Source organism: Parasteatoda tepidariorum, chromosome 8, assembly GCF_982258835.1.
Source record: "Parasteatoda tepidariorum strain Cologne lab strain chromosome 8, Ptep-v5.0, whole genome shotgun sequence".
Lineage (NCBI taxonomy): Eukaryota > Metazoa > Arthropoda > Arachnida > Araneae > Theridiidae > Parasteatoda > Parasteatoda tepidariorum.
In genome coordinates this window covers 16,977,284-16,997,800 of record NC_141762.1, presented here as the reverse complement: position 1 = coordinate 16,997,800, position 20,517 = coordinate 16,977,284, and the positions used below count along the sequence as shown (strand labels likewise).

At 28.8% G+C, this 20,517-nt stretch overlaps 1 protein-coding gene across 2 annotated transcripts in view; it reads left to right on the top strand.

Moving 5' to 3' along the window:
- The window catches only part of spdi (sperm antigen with calponin homology and coiled-coil domains split discs), a 68,456-nt gene that overhangs the window by 1,971 nt on the left and 45,968 nt on the right, over positions 1-20,517 (top strand). The gene's annotated exons all lie outside the window — the stretch shown is intronic.

The following is a 20,517-nucleotide window of genomic DNA, read 5'->3' as shown; positions in this document are numbered from 1 at the left end:
AAACTCAATAATATTTTAAATTGAAACTTTTTAAATATTTTAATCTATTATTTATTAACTTTTTACAAGATGTTATTTTTTATTAATGGTAACTTTTTTCCAAGAACAGAAGCAATAATGTTTCATTATATCCTAAGTATAAAACCAAAGAATTTCTTTCTGTTCTACAATAAATTAAAGTACAAAATTTTTATTTATTTCAATTTTTATTGATATCTATCAATTTTCATATAAGCGTTGTTACTAAATCTCAAGTGGAGACAATTTTATTATTAAGAGTGTTAATATGTTGTCGCATTTTTGCTTAACTATTTTATATTAAATGGCTCTAAATAATTGTACTTTTTATTCTAAAATTTCTCATGAAACGTTTGTCTAAATTTCACTTTCTACATAAACAGCAGACGAAAATTATTCTTGGAACAAAATTTCGAGTACGTGTATAATCAATTTCTGCGTTTTTAGTTACAGTAATGATTACATATAAGTTTTAATTCAACAGTATGTAAAAAGTCAAATTTTAACTCAAAAATCTGTTCGTTTGTTTTCTGTGTGCATATTTTTATATTTTTGTTATTGGAATATATATACATAAACATATCTGCAAAATAAATAAGAATTTATTTTGCTTTAAAAATGTTTTTACTTTTTTAATTTATAAAATTCTAAATTTTTATTGATTACTGGAAAGAAATTGTAAATTTACTTTGTTAGAACAGTTTTGAAGTTAGTCACATTTCTATATCTAAAATTGATTTTGTGTTGCAACCTTCTGAATATAGCTTAAATATAGCCATCTAAATATAAGACTAGAACAAAATGAAATGTAGTCTGAAATGATATTAAGTTTATGAAATAATAGTGGAATCGTATACTTCAAGCTTAAAAACGAGCCAATATTGAAGATCGATTACTCGTAGTTGACTTTCCCCCATGGTTACTCTGCGGTGAAAGTAGTTTTACAGTAAATTCCGCTATCTCCTTGGTGAAAGACCAATCAAGGAAAAACATTTTATGTACTAGTAGGTATAGGGCGCATAAATATTTATAAAAATGATGAGTCCACGAATTTTTTTTTCTTTTTTAGTTTTTTTTAAGCGTAAGAAATAGATAAAGCATTATTTCAAGTAACAAGTTATAAATAGATAAAGCATTATTTCAAGTAACAACATATGAACAAAAAGTATTAAATAATTTAAGTGCTATCAATAAAATAACTGTTCAAATAAATAATAAATATATGTGGAAACTGGTGTTATTTTCGTTTTACTTTTTCCTTAAAAAAGAAATATAATTTACACCTTTAAAAAAAACAGCGATAATTTTTTTAAATTATTAATGGAAAAAAAACTGAATATTAAAAAGAAAACATTAAGTCAAAAATATTTTTTTATACAGCATAAGTAATTAATACATTCTTTTGGCTGTTTCTTTAAAATTTGATTTTATTGATAATGAAAGTTTTTTACAAAGAAATTATGAAAGAGAGATGCACGCAAATTATCATAAAAAAACAATAAAAGTCTTCTATATAAAAAATATAATTAAAAATAATAAAAGTCTTCTATACAAAAAAAAATAAAAAGTTATAAAAGTCTTATGTATAAAAAATAATAAAAGTCTTAAGAGACTGAAGAAATAATTAAAAAAGCCTTAAACAGGATAAGGGTGGCGAAACTTTTAAATTATAATTTCTCATTAACTGTATGCTAAATAATTCTTTGGTAATAAACATGTTTCAGTTAAACACAGTTTAGTTTTAAAGACAAGTGTTATATATATATATATATATATATATATATATATATATATATATATATATATATATATATATATATATATATATATATATATATATATATATATATATATATATATATATATATATATATATATATATATATATATATATATATATACATATATTAAATTTTATTAATTATACGGTTAATGTATATCAATAATAAAGAAAGATTTGTTCTACCTAGTGTAACTTAAAATAATTATTTTTTTTTAGTAGTTTTTGTGATCTTAGCTAATTTATTCTTTTTTGAATAAATAATCGACAAATTATCACCCAATCTAAAACATTTATTAGCAATTTGAGCTTTAAAAAATAACTTTGATTTCATTTATTCAGTGATTAGTTTTTAATAATTAAATTTTAATCATTTTAGTAAAAAATATTTACTATTTTAGTTATAATATTTAGTTATAATATTAAGTATGGTTAAAACAATTTTTTACACGCTTTGGTTGGTAAGTGCAAAATGTGATTTAAATCAAAAGAGTCAGCTTTAAATAAAATAAATTAGTTTTTTTTTTAAATCATAATTTTTGCTAACTTTAAAAAAATTATTGTTAAAAATGTTTTTAAAAAATTTTAAGCTATTTAAAAATGAGTTTTCAAACAGCAGATGAGTTATTTGATAATAAAATTTTTACATAATTTGGTTGTTTATGTCATCCATATAAATTAAAAAATAGAAGGAAATTGACGTTAGAAGGAAATAAACGTCAAAAACAATGAAATTAACTTTTTTTCGTAACAGAAGTGACTAATCATTTCTATTCTCTTTTTTATTTACGATATGTAATGAGTTATAATCTGCAAGAAACAAAAACAATAATTGCTATTTAGATTAAATATACAAATAAATGATGCAAAAACAAAGTTTATTTTGATGCTCAAAAATATCGTTTAGATTCATTTGTTTCTTCCATCTAAGGATGCAATTAAATTAGATTAATTATTTAAGTTTGTGACCATTTTCTCTTGTTAAAGTAATAAAAAATTTTATTTTATCATTTTCTGAAGGGTATATCCAAATTAAGTTTCGAACATAACTCACAAACCTAAATCTTCTAAATCTACATAATCATCGCTATCCACTAAACTTTTCATGTCTATAAGCTTTTGAAAATATAACGTTTAAGTTCGCATCAAATGGTCTATAGATCAATTAGATTGATTTATTAACAGCACATAGTATATTTCCTTCAGCAATCTGAAATCGAAAAAAGAAAAATCGTTTTTATTATTTGTTTTGCTTCCGGGAGGCATCCCATGTGTTAACCAAAGTGAAACGATCGTTGAACTTCATCGTCATTGACACATCGTTTGACTTGAGATAGTTAATGAGGTGTGGAAACGATCGCAAAAAACGACAACCACGCGTTTAATTCGCATGATGAAGTTCGCACGTCGCATTATCCATTTCCGTATTCTTACATTAAACTCATTCCACATAAAAAATAAAAATATACTATGGCACGAAAAAATCTTTTCTTACAGAAATATTTTTAATAACTATTAATTGTTGATATTAAACTAAGCTTTATTAAATAACTACTTAAAATTACTAGCTACAAGTGAAAGGCAACCAACAATAAAGAATAGTCTAAAGTCTTAGAGAAGGCCAGAGCTCTGCAAGGGCTATAGCACCAGGATGATGATGATAATTTAAATATTATATTCTCAACTTAACTTGAGGTTATGTTTAATTGCTGAACTTGAAGCACTATAGCGATAAGAAACACCTTTCCCAAACTTGATATTTTTGTATCTAATTTTTCCTCAGTATTATTTGCAAATAGGTACTTTGCAAGTTTATGGAATCTGTACTAGATCACATCAAGATACGTAAGAAAGATATCTTGTTGCTTCCTCTAAACTCATGCTATTATTTTTATTCTTTTTATTCTCTTTTTTACCAAAAGCGTCCTGAAAGACACTCTGAACAATTTTAAAAAATGTAGCTTTCTATCAGTTCTAAGATGTTGATGATAACGCATTTTGCATTCCTTGCGTATTTGCTTGTTTTTTTCCTGTGCGTGGTATTTTTCGTGGTTTTTGGACAATTTTTCATTTTTCAGATTTCTTTTTCTTTTTTCTTTTTAATCATTTTTTATAAATTTTATATGATATTTTTCGAAGCATATTTTGCTTGTGAATTTTCTTTTTCATGTATTAATATAAGTTTTGTATTGAAACTTGTTACATTTGAAATCATTCAATAACAAGTATAGATGTTAAACGAAGTTGTTAAAGATATAAAAAATTTGATTTTGGATAATAGGCAATCTTTTAATTTGAACAATATTAAAAAAAAATCAATAAGGCAATGCAAATTTAGTGTTAATGCAGATCATAATTAAAAATTCATAACTATTTTACTCAAGAATTACATATTTATTTTAATTATCTTAATTTTTATTAAGTTTATAAATGCAAATTACGTTTCATAGTTTTTATTTTATGAAAGAAACTAATATAAAACATTTTTGCTAGCATTTCTTAGGACATTATTTTTCGTTTTCCTGTCATTTCTGATGGTTTGTGGAGTCTTTTTTTTATAGAAATTTTAAGTCATCAAAATCCTAGCATTACTTATTACATTGCTCAGAGATCTATGGAGATTTGTCTCCATAGATCTATGGAATCAAGATCTACGGATATATACAGAAATAAATAAATTGTAAATAAATTATTGAATTACCGTATACAATAAATAATAAGAACAATTATTCCGAATGAAATATATACAACACAAAAAAGAAAAGATTATCTTTAAAGATTGGATTAAAGTCATCAAAATCATAGGATACTTATTACATTGCTCAGAGATCTATGGAGATCTATCTCCATAGAAATATATAGAAATATGTAAATTGTAAATAAATTATTGAATTACCGTATAAATTAATTAATAAGAATAATTATTCTGAATGAAATATATACGACACAAAAAAGAAAAGATTATCTTTAAAGATCGGATTAAAGTCATCAAAATCATAGCATTACTTATTATATTGCTCAGAGATCTATGGAGATCTATCTCCATGGATCTATGGAATCAAGATCTTTGAAAATATATAGAAATACATAAATTGTAAATAAATTATTGAATTACCGTATACAATAAATAATAAGAGCAATTATTCCGAATGAATTACATACAACACAAAAAAGAAAAGGTTATCTTTAAAGATCGGATTAAAGTCATCAAAATCATAGCATTACTTATTACATTGCTCAGAGATCTATGGAGATCCATCTCCATGGATCTATGGAATCAAGATCTTTGGAAATATATAGAAATACATAAATTGTAGATAAATTATTGAATTACCGTGTACAATAAATAATAATAATAATTATTCCGAATGAATTACATACGACACAAAAAAGAAAAGATTATCTTTAAAGATCGGATTAAAATCATCAAAATCATAGCATTACTTATTACATTGCTCAGAGATCTATGGAGATCTATCTCCATAGATCTATGGAATCAAGATCTATGGAAATATATAGAAATACATAAATTGTAAATAAATTATTGAATTACCGTATACAATAAATAATAAGAATAATTATTCCGAATGAAATATATACGACACAAAAAAGAAAAGATTATCTTTAAAGATCGGATTAAAGTCATCAAAATCATAGCATTACTTATTACATTGCTCAGAGATCTATCTCCATAGATCTATGGAATCAAGATCTATGGAAATATATAAAAATACATAAATTGTAAATAAATTATTGAATTACCGTATACAATAAATAATAAGAATAATTATTCCAAATGAAATATATACGACACGAAAAAGAAAAGAATATCTTTAAAGTTTGGATTAAAGGAAGGGCTTATACAAGAACACAATAAAATATAAACACCCCTCATCCAAAAATAATCTTTATTGCCTGTAGGCGAGATAAAAACACATCCTTCCACCCATCTCTCCAATGGAGGGTTTCTGTGAAGGGGGCAAGTACTCCCCCACTAAAGTCATCGAAACGTGTTAGCCATTGGCAATGTCAGAACGATATTTTTGGAAGGCCATTAAAGTCCAGGCTTTTGAGACATTCTGTCTGGGAAGAATTTTTAATGGATTCTACGTGTATATGGCAATAGAGGGTGACTTGAAGGCTTGGCAACCACTGGATCGATCGATTGAGAATAATCCGCCTCTAGATAAACGACTGCTGGTGCGAACGTTGTGGCCAGGAAGGGGTGTTTGTTTTTATATAAAGCCTAATTTCTCAACCTTTTGACGATTGAAAATTAATTTAATTTTAATTGGTATAAAACTATTTGTTATTGTGCTGAAATTGCGATCATTTATAATCTGGATTGCAAGTTTATCACGGGGAAAATGGACTGAAATTCGTGGAAAAGACGCGAAAAATTTCACCAAAAAACCTAGACGTGGTACAGAAAATACAATAAAAATAATTAAAGGATTTTTTAAAAAAATTTCTCCTTTATTTATTTGTTTTATGTTTTTCAGTGTGCTTTTCGACGCAAAGGATTTATAAATTTCATCGCCCAGTGCATGCATCTGAAAATTCACTGTCAGAAAGTTAAATGAATGAAGATAAAAACATCAAAGACTAAAACTAATTGTATTTCGTAATTGAATTGAATTTGCTTTAATTTTTATTATATAGCATGTTTTATCTATAGTTTTATACAGTAAAAATGAAACATATATGTAGTATATATATTTAATTATTATTATATATTGAAGTGGGGTTGGATCGTGATGTATAACTAAATTCCTTTTTAAATGTAAATCCCTTAGAAATACTAAAAATTCCCTACTGTAAGGGTTCATTCTGACAATCCTAATATCACATTTTAAAGCATTTTCGTGCTAATTGCAGCCTGTTTAAAAATTCATGGGTTTAATAAAGAACATTAGTAAACATTGACAAATTTGTCGATATCTAGAAGTAGATAAAGCAAACATCTAGACGAAGATAAATCTATTCATCATCATACTGAAACTACATGATAATTTAAAATTCTTATTCATTTGGAAAGTGAAATGGTTAAAACTATTCATTAAGTATTAACCTTAAAGTAGAACTATTGATCTAGAAGTAGAGCTATTCATATGGAAATAGATATAGCTATTCATAATAAGATAAAACAATTCATCCTCATATTGAAAGTGTGAGATGATTTATATTTTAGCATTTGTTACTCGATCTTTTTATGCTTGGACTAAATATAATTCTTCTAAATATATAACTTTCGGCTACATAACACATAGGAATTGCAAACTTGGTAATAAATCTCGGTAATGAGTCTAGAAACATTACTGAAATTTAGAAAAATAATAAAGAGAAATAATAAATTAAGAAAAGGCAATACGTTAGAATTAGTTAGAAAGTTAAGATGATAAAACTATTCATACTGAAATTGTGTGAATATTTAAAGTTAGTTCTTATTCATTTGGAACGTGAAACGGTTAAAACTATTCATCAAGTATTCATATAGAAGCATAACTATTCATCTAGAAATAGATAAAACAATTCATTATAAGATAAAACTATTCATCCTCGTATTGAAAATGTGAAATTATTTATATTTTTCCTCGTATCACTCGATTTTTTTTTTTTTTTTTTTGCCCGGACTTCATGTTTTTGTTGCTAAATATTTAGTTTTTGCTTACTAAACACATGTGTAAACTATAAAAATAATAAATATAAAGTCTAGTAACACAAACGAAATTAAGAAGTAATAAGTTTAAGTTAGAGTAAGTTCTTAGATTTATTTTGTAAGTCTTTCTAGGCTCTTTTGATCTTTGATAACTACCCTTTTTATTTCATAAACTCTTTTATTTAATGATTCTTTTATTTATTAATTCAAAAATGGTTCTTACAAAGAATATTATTTTAAGGAATGTGTTTAAGGCTGATTTAGGATGTTGGACCTACTTTTGAGAAAATCAATTTAATTTTTTTTTTTTAATAATTAAAAATAAATGTTTAGTGTTTTTATCATTTTATTAAACTTACAGAAGGACATTTGCTCGTATATACCATTAAAGCTTTATAGTTAAATAATTACTTAATTAACTAAAAATTTATTGTATCACTTAGGGTTAATTATTTTTCATTGTTGAAGCTAGATCCACAGTAAAGTGCTTTTATTTTACCATTGTTCATCTCAATTAATATTAAACGAAAATGCAAATAATGATGGAATTAAAGAAAGGTCTTAATTTCGATTTACATAATTATTTATAAATAGTACTCCGAAATATTAATCATCAACAAAGAAAATAAACAATAATAACTGAGCAAAATTTTATTTCTTCCAATCGCTTCTGCATAGTTTAAAATATCTTGTTCTCGAAATATTTATCTTGTTTTCAAGTTATATATGATATAAAGTTTCATTCCGAATGTTTATGTGTATAAAAATGGCGCATTTAACCCTAGCGTAGTAATAGTAATAATACAGTAGTAATAATAGAAATTTTTGACGCATTCAGAAAATAACGTTTTGTGATGCCGTATGATTGCTTACTCGGAAGGCAGAAGGTCGCATGGAATCGATATCGGTTTTAAAACAATTTCAAATAGTGAAATGATTTAATAATTTAAAATATAATATGCTTCGAATTAATACTTTAATAACTATTATTTAACTTCATAATGGAATGAAATTGTTTTATATTTGACTACATGATTAACAAACTTTTTTCAAAGGTGACATTTTTTCTTCACGCTTTTCTTTAGTATTGTTTACATATAACTACTTAAAAATTTCTGGAAAAGCGCTGATCACATAACTTCTTAGAGCCAGAAGAAAGTTTTCGTGTTTTTCATCAAAAAAGGTTCTTAAAAAAACGCTCTACTGAAAGTTTTCAATAAGTGGCTTATTATTATATTGCCCCAAATACTTCAGTACTGACAGATAGAGCCTTGGTGGTACAAGGGATAGAATGCTATTCCCTCCCAATGAGGTGATCCTGGTGTGAATCCCAGCGATGGCTGGTCGATAAGAATTCGGCACCCGGCTCGCACCGACCACAGTACCGATGTTTAATATCCTCATTGGTAGACTGATCTTGGGTTAGAGATCCCTTGCGCATTAGGCTAACCGTGGGAGGTTTGCGTGGTTTTCCTCTCCATATAAAGTAAATGTGGGTAAGTCGTTTCTCAATACTTGAATCAAGAGTTCCCTTATCTTCTGGATTGCGTTCAAAATTACAAGGCTACGAAGATGAACATTAATAATCGTAAATAAAAATTGAATCTGCTGTTCGACGTCGGTTATAAAATTACATAATAAAATACTGACACTTAATTGAATATTATCTTTACATGTAAATTATGTCTGTAAAAAAACTGAATGTTAAGTTTTTTTACACTAAAACAATATTTAAATGGTCCCTTTTCATGCAGTAGTCCAAATTATTCTTTGACTTAATGCCAGACTGCGCGAATGAAAGAAAAACTATTCATAATTCTTTTCTTTTTTTTTTAAATTCAGCAGCATAAACTGGGTTTGATAATGCGATACACTTCTCCATTCAGAAAAACCCTCCATCATTTGCATTTTTTTCAACTCTAAAACCTTTTCTGTATTTCCCGTCATGTGCATAGAAGAATAAAAAGAAGAAAAAAAATCACTTCAAACAATATTTCACGGACATTAAATGTCAACGAAGATACATGGCACGCCATTATCCTTAATGACACTTCAGTATTTTGAATGAAAAACATGAATTGCTAAATGTGAGCGAAACACATGAAGATTTTGTATCCACATTAAAAGTTATTCATTTCTACAATTTGCCGCGGACCAATCAACGTTGGATAATTTTACCGCGGCCCGTAGAGGGGGGGGGGGAAGAACGCTGATTGTTTATATTTTATATGGTCTTCATTTAATAACTTTAATTGAATTTAAGCATCCCTTTAAAATAAAATACAATTACATGCGTGGTATTGATACGGATTTAAGTGACGGTTCTCAACTCCGGGTTAACCTCTTGTCCATGAGAAGTCGTACAAACCCGAAAGCGTAAATGATTCCTTGATTCGAATAATTAGTTTGAAACCAATTTGGATCAGTGGTTTTAACCGATTGATTTGAATTATTTTATAGAACTATCCACCACTTAAAATATTTTGTATAACCCCCTCTACCCAAATATTAAAAATGCCTTCTTAAATAATCAAAATATTTTTTAAATTTAAATTAGAGTTTTAAAACTACAAAACTTTTAAAGATATATGAAAAACAAATATCCCCTCCAAGAATATCCATGGCTACTTGCTCTCTTGGTAACCCCTTGTGGTCACAACTAAACGCTAATTTACAATTCAGCGACCTTTAACTACTCGATCGCTTTTCTGATGATATTCCTTTTGACTGTAGTTGGTCCCAATTATGATACAAGCTTTTATTTCTTTTAAAATGTGTGAAAAAAATTTCAAGAATCGAGTTCTTTATTTATTTATTTAGTTATTTATTTTTTATTTAAAAAAAATACTGAAGAGTGAAGCGGCTCGTTAAAGGCCGCTGGATTGGAAAAACGCTCCCTTTGACTGTAAAGCTCTTTTCATCAGTGAAAAGGAATTTTTCTCATCACTGACTAGCGGCCCATTGCTAAAACTTCAAAATGCGTTTGTGACTCTACATCGCTGTTAAAGGCGGATATTTTGCAACCAGTTAAAAAAAATTTTTCATAAATGTCAACTCTTTTTATTATTTGTCATATTTTGTTAATTTATTTCCCTTTAATAAAGTTTTATAAAAAATTATTTGGTCAGCTTTTTTTGCCGCATTCTGTATAATTGTTAGTAACTTAATGATACGTTTTTTTTTATTATTATAAGCTATGAAAAATTTGTGGAAAAATGTTCTTGTAAACGATTGTTCTAATAATTTCTTTACAAGAACATGTACAAAGATACTTACTTCATTAATAAAAAAAAGTAATTTTGTATACTGCTTGCAAATATGTTTTTCTCTAATTATATAATCATAATAATAATTTTGGGATATAGGTACAACGGAAGCTCAGAAAGAGTACATCCTAAAAGTGACGTTTGCTTTAAAAAATACATATTATTCGAAATTTTTAATTTAATTTGTCCTTCCCCCCCCCCCAAAAAAAAAAAAAACATGCCCTGACTGACTCTTTATTTATTTACCCAAATTACGATATAGTAAGTTGCGTGATTTCAACTTCTGTGCATAGAAAATATGTCAGTCAACAACTACTAGCTTAATTGAAGAAAAAAACTTTTCCCCGTTGTCATTTGATTGTCTTTTCTGAACTATTGGTATATAAAAGTTCCTTGTGTTTATGATATGTTGCATTGTTTTATTCAATGGCGTACTTTGTCCGCGTGACATTGTCGTTAATGACTAAGCAATTAGAATTCTCCGAATTCTGTCTTTATTTTCAAGTTACTTAAGTGTGTAATTCTAGAAGCCTTACTGAAGAAATTTTTTTTTTCGGAATTCCCTTCATTGCGTCAAGAAATTCAATAGGCAACCTCCTCTCATCAGGTTGCATCAATTGACATTGCTACATATTATTGCATCAACAACATAACAATGATTTTGGCTTTTAAATCGTAAAAATACAGCTTGTTTAGAAGAGAAATTTTTAATGCTTAGATTCTTTGGGCTTATTTATGTTGTCATTTCGATTTCGGTTGCTTCTCATTAAAATTATTTTAGTGAGTAAGTAATACAGTTATTAAAACATTGGAATAGTAAAATTTTCGAGTTATAAGGGCCAGGTTTATTTTCCATAGCATAAAGGAAAGCTGAAACGTAAAAAAATTTATGAGGTGTTCCATATGACTACTCTTAATATATAATTTTAGAATTCTCATGAATACCAGTTAACAAAATATTTACATTAAGAGTTTAGAAGTAATATTAAGAGAGAAAACAAAGGATTTTCAAACGTTATGATCATTATTCAGGTATCATTCAGAACAAGAACCTATAAAACCCATTCAAAACTGATTTCCAATTTTTTTTATAAAGAAGGTTTATTTTTAAGCACGTTGTCTTTTATACCAGGGCTGTCCAACTGCAAAGAGCCCACGGGCCAGAATTCCGGTCACTGATCACCTGGCGGGTCGCAGTTTGAAAAAGTTGAACAATAACCTCTTACCTCTTCTACAATAACAATTAATAGTTGAATTATTAATTATAAAACAATGGAACAGAAGGATTATAAAACAATTTGCTTATATTTTAATGGGAAAACTGAGGGTGATCAGCCTGAATAAGAAATTGGCGGGCCTCACAATATGTGCTGGCAGGCCAGATGCGGCCCGCGGGTCGCCAGTTTGACAGCCCTGTTTTATACCATTGATTATATTTAAAATTTGTTTTAATTCCTCTTTTTAGTTTTCAAGTTTAAAATTCTCTTAAAAAATTCCAGTTAACAAAATATTCACATTAAGAGCTGCGAAGTAATATTAAAAGAGAAAACAAAAGATTTTCAAGCATTCATAAATCATTATTCATTTATTATTCGGAGCAGGAGCCTATTAAACCCTTTAAAGACGATTTCCAATTTTTCAAAGGAATTTTTTTAAGCACATCATCTATTATACCATTGATTATATTAAAAATTAGTTTTTATTTACTTATTTATTTTAAATCTGCATTCATATCTTGCAGTTAGGCCCTGGGACATCCCATTAGTCTTTATGAGTGGGACGAATGTTATCCAAAGGTAACAGATGATAATAAACTGAATGATAATAAACTAAACGATGATATACTTTAAAAATTATGCCTGTTATAAATCAAAACAAAATAAAAAGATATAAATAATAAGTATATTAAGACATTCACTTTTTCTTAGCTCTATTTCAATTGTTTTTGTCACAAAATTATTCATAAATCTTCACAAATATTTGATTTCTTCAAAGCTATGTGTCATAAAAGTTTCACAAGTCTGACCTACCATTCAGATAAAAAAAAAATTTCAAAAAACTGTCATGTGCAACTCTAATGTTAAAATGGAATCTACTTAGCCCAACAGTCTACTTAGGAGATATATGTGCCATAAGGTTCGAAAGAATTAAAACTATCTCAAACCAGTACTTTTTATAAATAAATTAGTTCTTGATGATTTAAATCCCTCCCTTACTTTCCCTGACCGCAATAACAATAGGTCATAACGTTTTTATTTTCCTTTCTTACTCAAATATTAATTTATTGCCTTCATATGTCTTCCTTACGCTTTATTTCTTATAAATATTCTGAAAATACACAAGCTATTCAGTAATGCTCCAAATTATATTTTAAACATCTAAAAAACCATTTTGAAATTTCTGATAAGTACTTTTAATTATTAACATTCTGTCTCAGTGGTAAGAGACTGATCCGTCATTGTGAAGAACTGGGGTTCGGGTTCGATGCCCAATAGCGGCTTGAAGCCCACCCAGCTAAGAATCAATGGGTACCAGCTGGTCAGGGAAGTTGAGGCGAACTGTGCAAAGTGTTAACTACATTTCCAAAATCATGCCATTGGTCACAGCCTCTATGATCCCCTAGCAAACAACGGTTGGTTGCGGAAATGCCTTACTTTGTGTTATAGCGTATTTCTTCCAAAGAATATAATAAGCTGAACAGAAGTGAAAAAACTCAAATATTTCTTTAAAAAATTGAAAAAGTGCATGTTCATTGCTTTATTGAAGTTTAACCACCAAAATAAATAAAAAATTCCATAAGAAATTGATTTGTTTTAAGAAATAGCTTTCAAGAATAGATTTATTAATTTAATCATAAAACTTAAAAAATATATCCAGACGCAACCCACAAAAAATCAATACACTGTTCATTTTTAATCAGAAAACGTTTTGGATGAATGACTAACCGCGGGGTTTTCTTGTGAAAAAGAGTGTAAACTCTTCTTCTTAACTCAATATGCACATTTTTTTCCTTGCATATTTTAAAGATATCGATCCATGAATATGTCCTTTTTTAAAACGAAACCTTTTACACAAGGTAGGGGGAATTGACAGTTGCACAGATCAAATTTTGACGGTACTTAAAAGAACCAGTTTGAGAATTTGGATGAAAGTTAAGTAACAATGGAGATGAGTTGACATTTTAACTTTTATTTTTAGCAACAAAACTTTAGGGTTGCTAAAATTTTGTGATGTGGTCCTATTTTACGAATAAAAACGTGTTTGTTAGCTTTTGGAGGACAAATCTAAGGTGTTAAAATAATTGCACTGAATGGCGTTTTTCTTGTTTAAATTAAAAAATCCAACTTATGTTCGACGAAACCAGACTTTTGTTCGGCGAACTTTTCTTCCAAAATGAATGATTTACCGGCTCTTTTCTTGTCAGCTGCTGTCTCGCTGTGGTCATAAAGACACGGTTCCCAGTAGAACACCGAAGTCAAGAGTCACCGTCAGCGGTCAGTATGTGGGTAGATGAACGCTTTGATCATCATGAGGAACCGAAGATGGTATTGGTCTCGTTAGACTGCTCTTCTGTAAAGTGCCCAACTTCAAGCGCGGGTCTTCGGGCTACCGAAGTGAGAGAGCCATCCTCTCTGCTGTAATGGCATGTCTTTGTATCATCCTCTGGGATGTTTCTCAGACCGCCTCCAATAGCCCATTGTGCAGCTCTAATTCAACGTAAATGAAGTACTACTACTATTTATCAGTTGCTGCAATAGTTCTTGTGAAACGGTGAATTAATCGCATCATCTTTGAGTGGGTATTTACTGTTAAGTCAGGATATTATTTGTGAAACTCATCATTGAGATGTGAACGTGACTTTCAAGCAAAATATACATTGTACAGAATGTAAATTCTGAAAATATAAGAGCTGGTGGATGAATGATCTAAGTGATAATTTAGTGGATCTGTTAAAATGAGCTTTTAATTTTATACTTTAATAGTAGAAAGTTAGGACTGGGCCTTACCATTATTTGCCAAGCTTTTAGTTGGCGTAATCTGTAGATCCTTGTTCCATACCATTTGCATTCATGGCGTTTTAATTTGCTGCCAAAAGATAGATTCTCTAATGTTAAATCGCATTTAGATCATTCTTTCCACTCCAAAAGCATTCAGAAAATGACATTTGAATACTTCATCCTTCGGAAATAACTTAGCATAATAAATAAATAAGAACTTGTTGGATGAAGTACAAAGTCATTTGAATAAAATTAAATAAAAACTCAATTTGTTTCAAAACGTCACTTATACTTTATCCCCTCAATTCTTCAATTATAGAGACTGTTAAACTTTGATGAGCGATGCGCGTGACTTTAAACTCACCTTAAAGTGTGAGGTTAAAACTGTGAGTTAGGAAAGATTTCACAACACGCACACGAAAGGGACGTATACATTGATTCATTTATGGTATAGTTTGTGCATTAATCCAAATCCCGATATTATAATTTTTTGCTATTGAAATAAAATACATGAATCAGTAAAAAAATTAGCAATTTAATAGATACTGGTAAAATTAGATTTAAAAGACAATTTAAATCTTACGCTTTGTATCTTAAAACGTCGTTTAAAAACTAACTAAATATCACCACCATTATAAATCTGTGCTTTTACAATTCTTTCATAACAAAGCTTTTTCGTTAATTCTTCTTTCTAGTTGCTTTGATGACCACCTTGGTCAATCTCTCACACCCTTCCGGCTTTGTCGGCTTTTTACTGCATACATAGTAACAACATTTTGGTAATATGACATTTCAATAGTAAGTGATAATAAAGAAAATAAGAACATTAGTCAAATTTCAAAACTTCAACCCTAAAATATTAAGAAATTTAAGGGCAGTGCACTCCGTTTCTGGTGGATGTAATAATAATACTAATTATGAAAAAACGTCTTAATAAAAAAATGTAAAAGAGGAACTTAAATCCATAACAATTACTTCTACAGTATTATTTTTATTTCATTTAAAAACAACTAATAAAAAAAATCCAATCTCAGGTTTAAATGAAACAAATTTTCCGTTTTCAATGCCCTTTTTAATATTTGTTAAATTAAATAAACTGAAATAATTAAAATCTAATAAATAATATTTTGAACAATCATTTATCAGTCAACAATCTTCGCCCAATTGAATCGCCTTCTCTATTCGCCAAATTCATATTATGCAACTCTTAACAAAAAGAGTCTTATCAGAAATGGTAATATTAATGAGAAAGCTCACTTTTGATTAATATCTATTTCTCATTAGGCGAGGTGGGCGAAGCAACCCTAATTGCACTATTTCACAGTCACTTTCAGGGGGAGGGAAGCAAGCCGTTAATAGCAGTGTATTATATGGTATCAGAACTTTAGCCATTAGGGAAAGAAGAAAAAAAGAATATGTGGCATTATCTCTGCCTCATTAATTTACGCAAATTTTAATGATGTTAAAATATTAATTTAAACTTTTCGATATCATTAATAATAATGATCCGCTTTAAGGTGTAACAATAAAGATTAATTTTGCAATATTAGATCATCGGCCATTTAAGGTATTGACGCTAATTCAAAGTTAGAGCTTTGTAGAATATCACATATTGTGAGTCACCTTGGTATTTTAATTATGCATTAAATTAATTATAAATGCTTACGTAATTATTGTTTCGAGTATTTTTCTTATCTATACAAGCTCATTTAAATTACAGAAATTATTAGAGAGCTGAGTAATTTTGAAAGGTGGTTATTTTCATAAGTACTTATAAATTTATTTATTATTCTTTGGTGAGCTAAAATTCTTTTTCCAATTTTTTTTCTTTCTAAATATTGGTTTTACTAATTTTTATTTTTCAATTGCAACTGCGCAAGGATGTTTTTCGAATGTTATGCCTACATGTTGATTGTCATTTTTACGAAAGAATAATATGCTACTTGCGTAACTGTTGTGAATTTGCAACAGTCATTCACTACTGTTAGGTCAAGTTTAATGTATCTGTACCCTCTACGGATGCTTCTTAAGCCAGGGCTCTCAATGTTGTCAATAAAAGTATTTAAAAAAAGCAACACTTTTTCTTCTTTTTATGAAAACCGTTTAAGATCTAATTTTTGATTACCAAAATTTATTTCGACGCTGCGCTGATTTGATTCATAAAATTATGTAAAAATTAAATTCATCGGATAAAATATTTAACACTTTTAATGAATATTTAAGACATTTATCTTTTAAAAAGTTAATTGCAGAAGTTTGGTGCTAAATTTTGAATGCTTTTATCGAATCGAATATATTGTATACTATAAAATAAACTATTTCTAACTGTGATCCCCTCTTTCCCATTACATCTGCTTTCTTTTTGTGATCAGAAATAAAGCTTTTTTTTCTTTTTTTTTTTTTTTTTTCTTTTTTTTTTTTTGCATTTCCGTCTCAGTTGATGGGGGAAGTTGAACTTGACGTACCGATTTCCTAACTTGTTCGGATGCATCGGAGCATCGCGAAGGGGTAGACCATGCCCAATCGCCCGCGACCATACCTCTCTTAATTCCCGACACGAGCCGCCCTTTTAGATTGAAATGAAATGCGTCCCATGCACACGTGATAAACATGCACTATTTATCATTCAAATGATGACGTCACGTTTAACATTTGTGAACTTATATTAGAAAACACAGAGCATATGTTATATCGTGTAATATTACTATTATCACATTTAGCAGATGGAAATATTACCTGCATTTTTATCAGGCCTCTTTCACTGGTTTTGTTCATGATCTCTGGCTACCTTTTTTATTTTGTGTTTGTACAAAATATTCACAACGCATAATATTAAGAGAATTGTCTATTTAAAACCCTGAAAAACAAATTCGTCTCTATATTTACTATAACTTAGTGTTCAATATAGTGCACTATTTTATTGTTAACTACACAGTTTTATATATTTTTTTAAAAATTTAAAATCACAATATTGTTTGTTTTCTAGCAACAAATTTAATATCGTATATTTTTACTCATTCTAATTGTTTTAAATAAACTCCGATCACAGATTGAAAAAAAAAAAAAACAATTTTGAAATTAATAAAATATTAATTTCTTTTATTACTTTTTGAATTAATTTTTGAAATACATACATAAAATAGTAAAGGACAATTTAAAAAATTTTGAGGATTAAATTCAGTTATCATACCTTTCGATAATTTTTGACGGTGATTAGTGTGTGCCCCATCAAAACTCAAAGTGCCCTTTTCTGTGAGAAAGCAACCTGTACTTCTAGAAAGAACCCTGGTATTAATACCCGTAATCCTTTTATGGATTTAACTGCAGCTTATGACTATCTTGCTAGAGGCATAGATAGAGCAACACTTAGCTCTTAGGCAAGCCTTTATGGCGTTAGAACAAATGCAAAAACAATTAATTTGTCAGTAAGTGAAAAAAATACCAAATATATGCCATGTGTTTAATTTCAGATTTTCAAATCAGGCATCTGGATCTAGGAAAATTCTAGTTTGAGAAGGTAGATAGTTTCACTTATTTAGGAACAGAAATTGTCTAATAAAAAATAATAAATTAAAATTATTAAATTGTTTAAATTATTGTTAATCGTTGTTGTTGTTTCTATTGCCACTGGCCAATGTAAGCAAGCCTGCATGAGAAACCAAGCGAATTTTAAGACAGAAAGAGCGTTTCTTGTTTTCCAGTGGCTCCCTCTATGACCAAGAATATGATTTCATCCACTCACACACGCGTCAGAGCCCGTTTTGCAAGACGGACCTATTTGCAAGGCATCGTAATTTTGACCTGAACCAAAAAACGATCAATTTCCAATGTACTTATAGAGGTATTGATTTGTCATGGGAACTTGGCGGACTTTGTGACCCCAACAGATTTAACGGGCACCAGTCACCATTTAATACACGGAAGATCTTCGGCCAGCGGGATTTGAACTCCCGTTCTCACGAGCACGAGTCCAACGTCCTATCAACTGGGCTATCCTGGCTGCTTATTAATTGTTTAAAAAAATTTAAAAACTCAGCTTTGTTAGTTTTTTTTCTTTTAATTTCACAAAATTATGTCATTAGAACGTGCAAAATGTTTCGAATCTTTCTGTTACTAGTCCCTTATCATAATTTGTATTGTTCTTATTTGTTTTAAATTTTTGCAGGGATGCTCCGTAAACATTACCCTTAATACACATCTTTAGAATTCTTGTGAAAGATGAAATCAAGCAAATCTAAGCGTTGTTTGCTGAAACTTGATTGTGTTTCTAACAAACGTATTTCAATTCCTTACTGTTTCCTTCTGCTACAAACAGGTTTTGCTGTTTTTATACCAACCTTCCTCATTAGGGATTCATAAGAATTCGAAAGCAGTTTTGGTTCTTCCTTGCCTTACATATTAATTTGCAAACCCTATATTTCTTAATTTCATTTCGACTAGGATTCCAAAAATATATATCATTCGTTATGGAGCATCCTGTATATCAATATCTCAATTCATAATGATAACTTGAGTCTTTGAATATAAATATATTAATTCCAAGAAAAACTGTTTAAATAAAGCTTCTGCATGAAAATTATTTTCTTAGATACAGTGTTAAGCTTTAAAACTTTTGCATGCTCTTTTTAACTCATGTTGACCTCACGTGACATATACGTCACGTGACATATACGTCTGAAACAGGACTGTTTTCCCACCAAGCAATTGTTTTTTATTCTTTTCAAAAATCAAATAGTTGCTAATAGAAGAAACTATTAAATTATTTAAATAAATAACCACTTTCATATAGAGATTTTTTTTTGCGTCATGGCATTTAAAAAATTTAGTCGTTCATGGGTTTTAAATTTAATAGACTAGGAAAAAGATTAACCCATCAGTTAAAATTAATTGATAAAAACGTAATGATTAAATCATTCATTTCAGAACATTCACTATTTCGGTAAAATGCAACTTTTTGAAGAGAGCTAACAAATGGGAAAAATCCCAAATAATTCCTGGTCACGGGATCTGCTAGTCCTCACTCAACTTCTCCTGCCGTCATTATCTCTGACATAGAGAGGGGGGGGGGAGTGCATAGTCGAATAAGAACTCTGAACAGAACACCCCCTAGAGATAAGTATAGTAACTGGACAGCTCTGTGATATAAATACATATAAGATTATAAGCCAGGAGTAAATATCTGTTCTTTGTATCTCAGTCTATGAGGAACGTGAGGTAATTCCATTAAGAAGGAAGATTTGTTCCTCAATAAAGGAAGAGGCTTCGATGGAAAGCAAGAAACTTGGGAAATCAAGTGAGAACAAATTAGATTATCATTTCTTGTTCTAATTTATATATTTAACTTAAACCAATGAATGGTGATATTAAAGCTGTTCCCTGACTTAAGGTTAAGTGAAAGTAAAATTATAAAATCTCATTTTCTATTTAAAAACAATTTGAATCAGCTGTCAAATTTGCACCACAATCCATTGAAGGAAGTATATATTGTTCAGGAGGGGGTAAAAATTGATGAGTTCAATCGAAGTTTTGAATTTTTTTTACATTTTACTGCAATTGCAATAGATTGTAAGTGGAGACTGTGTGTAGTTGTAGTGTAAGAACGTGTGTAATGCAGACTGTGTCATTGTAGACTGTGTCGTTGTAGACTGTGTGTCGGTAAAAATTTGTTAGGCAAAATCTGAATCTGAATGAAGAATTCAGCACTGAAGCTATGATTTTTATTTTTCAATTAATCTCTACCTAATCTTTTGCGATTGAACAGTTTTTATTCAAAAGCTAAAAAATTCAGCTGAAGTT